The following is a 12,154-nucleotide window of genomic DNA, read 5'->3' on the forward strand; positions in this document are numbered from 1 at the left end:
CCACACAATTGAAAAAGCCAACTGCTTTCTGCAACTCCACAGTGAAGCAGTTTAAAGGGGCTGCCAAAAAGGAAGACTTGGCAAGAGATAATACTGCGGCTCCCCAAGGACCTTCCTTCTTGACAGGCAAATGAGAGCTGGAGCAGAGGTAAAGAGCATACCTCTACTCTCCGTACCTGCAGGTTCTGCATCCGTGGATTAAACCAACCTAGGATAGAAAATATTCAGGAAAATAAAAAATCCAGAAAGTTCCAAAAAGCAAAATTTGAATTTACCCTGCTGGCAAATATCTATGTAGCATTTACATAGTATTTATAACTATTTACATAGCATTTACATTGTATTAGGTATCATAAGTAATGTAGAGATGATTTAAAGTATACGGGAGAATGTGTGTAGGTTACATGCAAAGACTACGCCATTTTACATAAGGGACTTGATCACCCACAGATTTTTGTACTGTGGGGTTCCTGGAACCATTCCCCCTTGGATACTGAGGGACAACTGTATTAAGGATGACAGTTTCCCACCCGAACCTACTAAGAAGAGCTTAAGGAAGCAGTCATCAAGTTGAATGAGAGGAAGATGAGTCAGCACAGAGAACAGTGAAACAGTAAGAGAATTTGCCTGGAAGAGACCTTGGGCTGTGGTTACTTCTTTTTTTTTCTTTTGTTTTTCAAACAGGAGTTTCTTTTTTTGATTATCTATTTACATTTCTTTATTTTAATGAATATTTTATTGTTGGATCATCCTTTATCCTCTGGAGCGGTGCTTGGGGCCACTCTGACACTCTGTCTACTCATTACAGGCCAAGGAGAGGGGCTTTTGGGTGGGGCGTAGTTGCAGGGCCTTCTTGAAATACTTGGGAAGCAGGAAGCCGTCAGCATTCCCTGGAATCAGGATCACCCCATTGAAGGAGAGGAAGAAGGGTATTTCATCTGCCAGGGCCAGGGGCCCATTGATGAACAAGGCCGCTTCACAATTTGGCCACATGCCACTGATGACACTGTGCACAGTCCCCAGGCAGTCCTGAGGCCAGGTGGATGTGCATCCTTCCCCAGCAGGACACGCCTTTGAGCAGGATGCATGGCCAGTGCTGCCAGAATGTGCCATAAACAAGCATCAGGGGCAGGGCCTGCGGCGTTGCCAAGGGCATCAGATCCAGCTCAGGTACTTGCAGGAAGTGACCAAGATTGGCCTGGATGAGAGCCAATGCCGGGGTCCCCTGGCTGCAGTGTGAACCACTGCTTCCCCATGGTGTCCACCACTTGCTGCACATCTTCAGCTGAGAAGCTGCGGGACTGGGGCAGCTGTAGGAGGGTGCCCAGGGGCAGGAAGGCTTTGACCCCCACGGGAAGCCCCAGCTCCAGGGCTCCATGACAGGTCATAGGACCAAGTTTTGGGTACTTGCACATCTTGGTCTGGTTCCTGGGGTCTGTGAGCCCATCTATCCCTGGGCCCTGCTGCTTCCTGCCTCTTTCCTCCAGAGAAGTTCATACTCAAGATAGACTCCTGCTGTCCGGCAGCGCGTTACTTCTATACATAATTGACAAACAGCAAATACAACAGAAGCCTGTTATTAAGTGTTACAGGAATCTGAAAGCCAAAGAGACCAAAAGCCTGGCAAATGCCCATGATTATTAGAGTCAGTGTAGGGGAGGAAAAATTATTTTCCCTCTAACCTTCTGGATTCTTGGCTGAGACACCCCTGTAATAAAAGACAGGTTAACAGGAGAAAAACAGAAGTTTAATAACATGTGTACTTCTCTTTATACATGGGAGATACCTAGGAAAACTGAGTAACTCCCCCCAAATGACCTGAACCATCACTGAAATACCACCTTCAGCTAAAGACAAAGGAAGATGGGGCTGGGGAAAGTGGGGTGGGCGGAAAGCAGGGGCAGTCAGTTTGGGGAGGTTACCAGGCAAAGCACAGTAAACAAGGGTATGGTTGGTATACAGATTTACGTCATTGCCTTCTCCCTTGATGAAGATTTCCAGACATTTAGAGTCATTCTCCTCTTCCTGGTACAGAGAGGGAGACACCCCTACAAACGGAGTTTTCCCCTATAAATGTAAATGTCCCTTACAAAAGGGTGACTTCTACTTGGTTTTCAGAGCTTCTCTTGTCTTTTGCTTCTTGAACTTAACCAGCTCAAGATAATCATATTTTGGGGTGGCAAATTTTGCTCCCCTTCAGTAGTAATGGAATTGTACTTGGAAGTTTCCCTTGGTGATGGGGATGTCCTATGTACAGGAAGAAGAGCACACATAGATGTTTACGTGGCCAGAATAGCAGAATGGCAGAGGCCAATAGTTTTCCCCCAATATCTGTTTGCCTCTTCTATTATCATAATAGAATTTTGAGCTGAGTACATGACCACCTAAAATAAAAACTTCACTTCCTAGTCTCCCTTGTACTTAGATGTGGTCATGGAACTAAGTTCTGGCCAGTGGTGTGTGAGAGGGAGGGGGATTACCAGTTATAGGGGAATTGACATCAGGTGAGTTCATCATTAGTTACCAGGGAAACCAGTAGAGGGGCACGCCAAAGAAGGTAAGATAGGATAAGAATAATCACTACCTGGGGCCTGGGGCAAGTATCAATAGTAGGAAGGTCAGTCATGTGTGTATGGTAGAGGTGAAGCAAGCAAGAGAACAGCCATCTTGTGTGGCCTGACCATACAACCTATTTCATGCTACACACTATGCTAAGTGTTTTGTATTTATATTCATGTATTTGGTCTTCACAACATTTTTTTTTTCGGCCGCGCTGCAAGGCATGTGGGATCTTAGTTCCCCAACCAGGGATCGAACCCATGCCCCTTGCAGTGGAAGCACAGAGTCTTAACCACTGGACCACCAGGGAAGTCTCTTCACAACATTTTATATAAGGGAAACTGAGACTTGAAGAAGCTAAGCAAGTCACCCAGGGTCACATAACCAGGAAGAGCTTTGAGCGGGTTTCAAATCCAAGGGTGTCTGACTTCAGAGTCAGTACTCTCAACTACTAAACTGTATTGCCTCTCATGCCAAAATAGCAACATCTATAATGATGATAATGTACAATGCTGGAAAGACTGGTAAAGTGGTTTACTCATCCATCCAATACTTGCAGAAGATTGGAGAGCAAGAAGATGGAAGAGTCCAAAGTATTTTTCTCTGTCTCTTTTTCTGTTTCTTACAGCATCTCTTCCATGGATCCAGCTTTTCCCAAAGCAAACCTTCCTTGATGATCCCAGTTACTACTGGAGAGTTCTGACCAGGCAGACCCAGTCATGGTTCTAGTTCCCTTCAGATGGCCCTAGTTTCTGCCCTCTGGTAATACCACCTCATCCAAGTGTCCCTCCATCCCCAAAGGTGGCAGAATTTTTCTGCTGTTGTCAATCTCTGGGTTATTTCACTCCTGACTTCTTAGCTTCTCCATTACTTGTGAAGTCAATTTCCTGTTTTCTTTTCCCTCTGTTAAAAGTACTAGAGTGGTTTTCATGGTTTTTGCTGGAACCTGACTCAATACACAGACAATATACCCCTTTTGGGAATAAGAGCGGTATTGATGATCATACATGTTGACCCAGTTTTCTATGCTGAAAAATGTATCCTAAGGAAATAATTTAACAGAAACAACAACAACAAAAACTGCACATGTGTCCATTTCAGCATTATATTTAATATCGGAAAATTGGAAACCACCTAAATGGCCAATATTGGAAGAATGGACTAAAAAAATGAGGGTACATAACATGATGGAGTAATGTGCAGCTGTTATAATTACTGTACCAGTCAGCTTTTGCTAGATTTTGCTGCAGTAGCAGATAATCCCCAAATCTCAGTGATTTATCACAGGTTTATTTCTCACTCAGTTACCTACCCTTTGCAGTTCAGCTGTAGCTCTGCTTCATCCCAGGACCCAGTTGGAAGGACGAGCTCCATATTGGTCTCAAAGCAGTGAATAAAGAGCAAGGATTGACTAGTACAATAACTCCTACAGCTTATGCTCAAATGTGGGATGTATCATTTCTGCTCAAATTCCACATGACCAAGCCTGATTTCAATGGGGCAGACACCACTCCTATGGGGAGGCCCACCAGGAATTGGTTCCGCAGAGATGGCACCAGAGGAAAGGGATAGCAAATATTTTCAACAATAATAAAATCTTCCACAGTAATGAAGACTGTGAAAATAACATGGAAAATGTTTGATATAATGATAGGTAAAATAAGAATCTACAGAAAGATTTTACATATACTAAAATCCATTCTAACCTGCTTCCTGGGCATATGAAGTTAGATGTAGTCATATGACTAAGTTCTAGTCAATGACACTATCTACCTGGAGACAGCTTTAGATCCCACAAGATCCCACAGGACTGTTCCATCCCTCTCCATTTCAGATGCCAATCGCAAGTCCAGGTTGTCACATGTGCTTCTGAACAACTGGCTATAAATTGGATGTTCCCATGACCCACTCCTCAGGTTTGATTAATTTTGCTAGAATAGCTCACAGAATTTAGGAAAACAGTTTATTTACTAGACTACCTGGGTACTATAAAATGATATAACTCAGGAACAGCCAGATGGGAGAGACACCTAGCGCAAGGGATGGGGAAAGAGCACAGAGCTTCTTTACACTTTCAGGACATGCCATCCTTCCAGAACCTCCATGTGTTTACCAACCTGGAAGCTCTCCCAACCCTGTCCTTTTGGGGTTTTATGGAGACTTCATTAAGTTGGCATGGTTGATTAAATCATTGGCCATTGGTGAGTAATTCAACCTCCAGTCCTTCTCCCCTCCCCACAGGTTGGGGGATGGGACTGAAAGTTCCAACCCTCTAATCTTGGTTGTTGGTTCCCTTGGCAACCAGCCCCCATTCTTAGGGGCTTTCCAAAAGTCACTTTATTAGCATAAACTCAGGTGTAGTTGAAAGGGGCTTATTATGAATAACTAAAGTCACTTTTAGAGCTCTTATCACTTAAGAAATTCCAAGGGTTTTAGAACTCTGTGCTAAGAATGGAGACAAAGACCAAATATATCCCTTATTATAAATCATGTTAAAAAACAAAATTCAACTGAGTAAAATTTAAAGATCTTATTGGCTTTATTCAACAATTCATGGATTGGGCAGATCCCATCTAACAGATAGAAAGGAGCTCCGAAGAGCTATACGAAATGGAAGACTTTTATAGGCAGAAGGAGGCGGGACAAGGAAGTTATTCTAGCAAAGAGCTGATTGTTTCAGGCCAGGTCACCTTTCTTTGGGGGATGGCAGGGGTCTATCAGGCAGATTACCTCGCTAGTACTGACCAGGTAATTCCAGATTGACTGGTTTAAAGTTCCACTTCTGAAAGAGGTTGAAACTGCAATTTAGATATTATAAGTCTCAGTTTGGTATCGTGAGCTTAGCACAAGTGACTCCATTTGGGGCCTGTTGTCCCCTTTTTAACAATCACAATATCAAAAGGACTCACTCTCATGTACCCTGATTTACCATCTCCCAGCTATTCCCTCTCAACTTTGTATGTGGATGACCACAGGTCAGAAAATTATAGAGTGAGAAGTTAAGGAAGAGCACCCTCTGATCAGGAGCACAGGATTCGAGAGTCAAACAATGATCTTTCCAGGTGTGAAAAAGAGAAATTCTAAAAAATTCTCCACGTAATTTCTCCTTGGTAAAATCGAAATAATAATAAACTTTAACTTTGAATATTTATTGTTTCATTTATAAGAACTGAACATGGGACTTCCCTGGTGGCACAGTGGGTAAGAATCCACCCGCCAATGCAGGGGACACGGGTTCAAGCCCTGGTCCGGGAAGATCCCACATGCCACAGAGCAACTAAGCTCGTGTGCCACAACTACTGAGCCTGCGCTCTAGAGCCCATGAGCCACAGCTACTGAGCCCACATGACACAACTACTGAAGCCCGCACACCTAGAGCCCGTGCTCTGTAACAAGAGAAGCCACTGCAAGGAGAAGCCTGCACACTGCAACGAAGACCCAACACGGCCAAAAATAAATAAAATTAAATTTAAAAAAAACAAAACTGAACATGTATTTACTCGTTTTCATTATGAGTTTACACATGACCTCCTTCGGGACAATCTCCCCAGACAACCGTCTACTTCCTATAACTTTTGCCAACTTTCACTCTCCCAAACACTTTCTCCAGACCCATAGTTTCTAGAACACCAAAGGCATGAACCATGGCTTCATTTGCTACACTCCATTACGCTTATTTATGTGACATTTTTTCCAAAAACTGGGAAATACCTTGAAGCCAGGGACTTTGTTTTACTCACCTCTGTTTTCTCAGAACCTGGCTCAGTAAATGTATGTGGAACAATGAATGAATTCCTATGGCCATGAATAAAGGACACTGGCTGTTTCTGATGTTCCTGGCAGAGAGCTTATTGCATTTGTGAAGGGAAGACCCAAACTCCCATCTTAGCTGGACCGGTTACCTATTACCTTGGGCAATTCACTTAATCTCAATTTTCATCTGTCAAAGGTCTTTTTTTTACTAACCCATGTTTACTATGAAAAGGAAACTGTGTGGTTCAGAAAGACCTCAAGACCACCTGGGAGAGAAAATGGCTGAAACAAAAGCATTTTTTATGTGTATTGAGGGGTTGGCTATGATCTTCCCAAGAGCAAAGAAGATTTTCAGTTACAATATTTTGTAAGCAGTATCAATCAATAAATCACTTTTGGTGAGAAGGCATTTAAAATTTCCCTTTTTCCAAACTCACTGTGTCACTTAGGTTCTCCAGGTTCCTTTTGTAGAATCACAGTTAATTTAACAGATGCTTATTGAACACTTAAGTCTTGAGAACTTATTATGTGTTGGGCACTAAGCACTAGAGAGGGATATTTTAGTAATACAGAATATAAATATTTTTGGTCACTTTGCCTTCCCTATACTCAATCATTGCCTTGAATATTCAAACCATTAATTTCTTATTCATTCCTAGTTTATCAGTTTAGATTCTTTTGTTTGCAAGCAACAGAAAATTTATCCCAAATAGGCTTATGCAAAAGGAAAATGTATTAGTTCGTGTAACTGAATAGTATAGAGCATAGGGCTGGTTTTAGGTACTGTGTGATGCAGGAGTTCAAATGATGTTCCCCAAACCTAGTTCTTCTCTGTCTCTTTCTCTTTCTTCATGTCTCAGTTCACTTCCTCTTGGTTGGTACCATTCCTTAGGCAGGAGTTCCCACTGCAGTCACGAAATGGCTATAGAAACTCCAGACCTTCTAAACACTCAGAAAAAAGTGAGAGTGTCTTCCCTGGATGTCCCCGCAAGAGCCTCATTACATCTGATTGGCTCTGCCTAAATCACGTACCCACCTCTGAACCAATTATTGTGATCTGAGGAATCTGAGGCTCTGAATGGCCAGAGTAATATGATCATCCTTGGAGCTGGAGGTGGAGGCAAGTTCACTAAAGGCAAGTACATTTAAAGAGGAGAGTAGTTTCCTCCATCCCCCAGCAAGGGAAATCTGAGAGAATTACTAGAAGAAGGGTTGGTAGATACTAGACAAATAAAACAACTCAGTGCAATTATACATAGGTTTACTATACAGAGGTCTAAGATTAAGTTCTCTGGAAACAGATTTTGAGATGAGTAACTGAGTGCAGAAGGTGATTGAGAAATCCTCTTGGAAAATACACCTGTAAGGATGTGAGGAAAACAAGATTGGAGAGAGGGAGACCCTGATCCAGAATGAAGTTGCAACCAAGGCTTCAGCCTGTCTCACATGGAGCGCTGGAGCTGGAATGGTCCTTCAGAGTTGCCCCAAATTAATGCAAAGATGCCAAGCCTTTATAGTTCCACATCAGCCAGTCATTGGTTGTGGGCCATCCACTGGGAGAGTGCATAACCTTTGTGAGGCATACGCCTGAAGGCAAAGGCAATTCCCAGCGAGGGACATAGATGTAAGCTGTTGAGAATCAGTAGCCCCAGCAATTCAGGAATAGATACATTACCCTGAAGAGGGGATCTTGGCGGAGCATCACAGTATTCACTACAAATGTTCTATACCGTTGCTGTAATCTTAGTGAGATCACTCCATATGAATTCTTCCTAATTCACCTACCCGCTCATTCTCTTCTACCTGCCTAGCCAAAAACAGTGTTTTCCTTTCCCTTCTCGGAGGGGTCCCATCCACCATTATCCACCCACTGGATCTGTAGCAAACCTACTTTGCTGGCTTCCTAGAGAAGAGATTTTTTTAAAAAAGAAATCTATTTGTGATTCTTTCAACTTAACAGTTGAGGAAGGTGGGCTCTGTCAGCCTGTGTATGAGGATTCTCTTACAGCATCATTGAGCTGATCTAGCATTAAGGAAAGTCACAATACATTTATTTAGCAGTAAATATTGAACATATTGTCTATTTGAAATGGACTTTTGGGGAAAAAAATTTAAAGGTTACTTTGTACTGGTTTAGAGAACTGGCTCCCTAAATGTTTCTATCCCTATTATTAACTGACTTTTGACTCCAAACAGGAAAAAGATGTTGGGCCAATTTTAATGAAACTCTTTCTTCTGAGAGAAAGGTTAGCTCTCCTGAGATGACTGCCTTGGTAGAGTTGATCCAGTCGGGAGTTGACCCACTGGATGGAGGCACTGGTGTTTAGTAGTGGGGTCTAGCAGAGAAAGGGAGGAATGTGAAAGGATTGATCCTGGCCACCAGCTGGTGTTGCTGAGATTGGTGTACTATATGCATCCAGTTCGGGTGACAGCCTGAGACCCAACCCTATTCCTCTGGCTTGTTCCAAAAAGAGTCCTGGTGAGTATAGGTGAATCACGTTCCAGGAGGAGCACTAACCCATTATCCATCACCAGATATACAACTCCCAAGTAGGAGGATTTTGAAAAAATGGGCATGTCCTGTCCTGGGACCAAGGGTAAAACGGTGGGGGTGATGGGCAACTGGTGTCTCTTCCTTCTTTGTCTTTTGCACTTAATTAATAATTTTTTCCCTCTTTAGGTGTCTTTGTATAAAGGGGCTCAATTCTGTTGTTCGTTATGATAGGGAAAGTGAGGGGAGGCTACCTTTAGTTCTTCCAGCAAGCTCAGAAGGCATTCTGACACACTCATTATTTAGGGTACTGGCCAGTACAGGGGCAAGTACTAAATGAAGCTTAGGTGGGAAGCAAAGTAGATTATAGGGGAAATTTTAGATTATAAGGAGCCCCTTTCCCATTGAGAATCACCAAATCACAAGGTAAAAATAAATCAAGGGGTCTACACAGAAGTGAAAATTAACATAATTTAAATATAGTATTTTTAGTACAAATTTGTCTGAAGTTGATCCTGAAAATTCATGCTGGGTTGCAGGCAAAAAGCTAACTGGAACCAGAGACCTGCCCTTCTCCCAGAGGGGTGGGTTGCACCCAAGCTCAGCTTCCTGTGGGACTTCCTTCCCTCACAGAAGGCCTGTAACATCTTATCAGCCTCAGAGTCCCAGATAATGCCTATAAACAGCTGGCACCCCAAATCCAGATTTCCTAGCACCAAGCAGCCTGTCACCAATAAGTTTCCTCGTAGGCTTATTCTACAAGAAGGCAGAGCAAGTGATCCTGCCAACAGAACCCAGGCTGGCCCTGCAGGTCCAACAAGGGTTCCCTCTCATTAAGGCACAATTAGCTACTACTGGCCCAATCCACCACCTGCAGAAACCAACACTGAGCCATATTATGGCACTGTTTCTCAAGGAGACCAGCCAGCCACTTGGGCAAATTGATTACTTTGGATCCCTTCCACAGGGGGGGTGTGTGTGACAGTGGGGCAGAAATTCATTCTTTCCAGAACTGATTCAGACTCTCATTATGAGTTTGCCTTTCCTATTCACAGTTCCTCCAGCAGCGCCATCATTCAAGAGTTTACAAAACGGTCACCTATTGATGTGGTATCCCACACAGTACTGCCTAAAACCAATGGACCTGTGTTACTGCAAAGGAGTTGTACATGACCATGAGAATCACTGGTCTCATCATATACCTCATCGTTCAGAAGCAGACAGTCTAATGAATGGCCCATTAAAAGCCCAGCTAACATTTTAGATTTTAGACCATACTCTGTAGAGCTGAGGTGACTTGGTGAGAGGGAGTCCTTGTTGGTGCCATGAATTGCCTCTATTCTTTTTTTTTTTAACATTTAAAAAATATATATTTATTTTATTTATTTAATTGGCTGTGCCGGGTCTTAGTTGCGGCACGTGGGGGTCTTCGTTGCTGTGTGCGGGATCTTTAGTTGTGACATGTGAACTCTTAGTTGCAGCTTGTGGAATCTAGTTCCCTGACCAGGGATCGAGCCCAGGACCCCTGCATTGGGAGCGTGGAGTCTTAGCCACTGGACCACCAGGAATGTCCCCAAATCGCCTCTATTCTTATCACCATAAGTAACCTTGGGTGAGACCAGAAGAAGTGCTGCCCAGCTGAGCCCAACACAAATTGAGAATCTATTGCATAATGAGCAAATAAAATGTTTATTATATTAGACTATTATGTTTTAAAGTGGTTTGGTTACATGGCGATAGTTTATTAATTCAACAAGTGAAGCCAAAAATATCTGAAATGGTACATGTGTCTGATACAGCTGAAGAGGATACATTTCAAATTCTACCACATTCTTTTTGTTAAATTAATTTTTATTGGAGTATAGTTGCTTTACAATGTTGTGTTAGTTTCTGCTGTACAGCAAAGTGAATCAGTTATACGTATACATATATCCACCTTTTTTAGATTTCTTTCCCATCTAGGTCACCACAGAGCACTGAATAGAGTTCCCTGAGCTATGCAGTAGGTTCTCATTAGTTATCTATTTTATACATAGTAGTGTATATATGTCAATTCCAATCTCCCAATTCATCCCACCCCCTGCTTCCCCTCTTGGTAACCATAAGTTTGTTCTCTACATCTATGACTCTATTTCTGCTTTGCAGATAAGTTCATCTGTACCACTTTTCTAGATTCCACATATATATAAGAGATATTATACAATATTTGTTTTTCTCTTTCTGACTTACTTCACTGTGTATGACAATCTCTAGGTCCATCCACGTCTCTGCAAATGGCACTATTTTGTTCCTTTTCATGGCTGAGTAATATTCCATTGTATATATGTGTCACATCTTCTTTATCCATTCATCTGTCAGTGGACATTTAGGTTCCATGTCCTGGCTATTGTAAATAGTGCTGCAGTGAACTTCTGGGAGAGAGCTTCTAGGGCCTTCCCTAAAGGCTCATCAGGAGGTGGCAAAACTGGCTGTGCGACTTTGTATCACTCAAACACTTCCTCCAGCTTAAAAAAGAGAAGACTAGAAGGGAGATTTTTATTAGTTATCATCTTTGAGAGAGTGTTGTTGTAGATTTTCTCTCCCATTGGGGAAGGCAAAGCCAAGTGAGGGGGCTTCTGAGCTGAGTGAGGAGTGTCTTCAAGACGTATCACTCTCCAGCTGCTTGGTTACTGAACTGCAGCTACCTATAGGTCCAATCTAGAGAGAGAATATTAGGGAGAGCCAACCACGTATCTCTGGAGTTTGGAGAGCTGTGTTGATATAGACACTGCTGCCTGCTTCTTGCCAGAAGAATTCTGAAGGCAGGAAGCTTGCTGAGCAGCAATGACAGGGTAGCATGTCTGTTGTTCAACATGGCCACGATCTGTGAGTTTCCCACAGATCAAGTGACTTTCGCACAAAGCAAAAAAGCTTGAGCCTCTTGCTTGTGCCCTGCCAATGGATGAGGAGATACCAGAAGTAAGAAGTTCTGGGTATTCTACAAACGGCAGGAACCGAGAAGAAGTTAGAAAAGCTTGATTCATATCAAACAACTGTGCCATGAGGAACGTGCTGAAGAATCACACTCACCCCATGAGAGAGCCAGCATTTGGATGCCTATCACATAGAAAGCACTGACAGCCTAGAGAGGACTTACAGCAGCATCAAAAAGTAAAAGAGACAAGGGGCTGAGGAGAGAGAGGCCAGATAGAAGAAAGAGCATCATTTGTGTCCTAGGATGTGCTATCAAATCTTCCCAGTGGGAGCCTAAGAAGAACCCCCAAATGAAACCGGGAGAGAGAGAGAGAGAGAGCTGACTTTAGACACCTGTCATATCCAGAGAGGACAAAGCTATCTTATGATTGTACCTGT

At 42.9% G+C, this 12,154-nt stretch overlaps 1 pseudogene; it reads right to left on the reverse strand.

Moving 5' to 3' along the window:
- Window positions 1–735: 735 nt before the first annotated feature.
- LOC118889052 lies at window positions 736–1,497 on the reverse strand (annotated as a pseudogene).
- Between the last annotated feature and the right edge of the window lie 10,657 nt (window positions 1,498–12,154).

This window comes from Balaenoptera musculus, chromosome X, assembly GCF_009873245.2.
Source record: "Balaenoptera musculus isolate JJ_BM4_2016_0621 chromosome X, mBalMus1.pri.v3, whole genome shotgun sequence".
Lineage (NCBI taxonomy): Eukaryota > Metazoa > Chordata > Mammalia > Artiodactyla > Balaenopteridae > Balaenoptera > Balaenoptera musculus.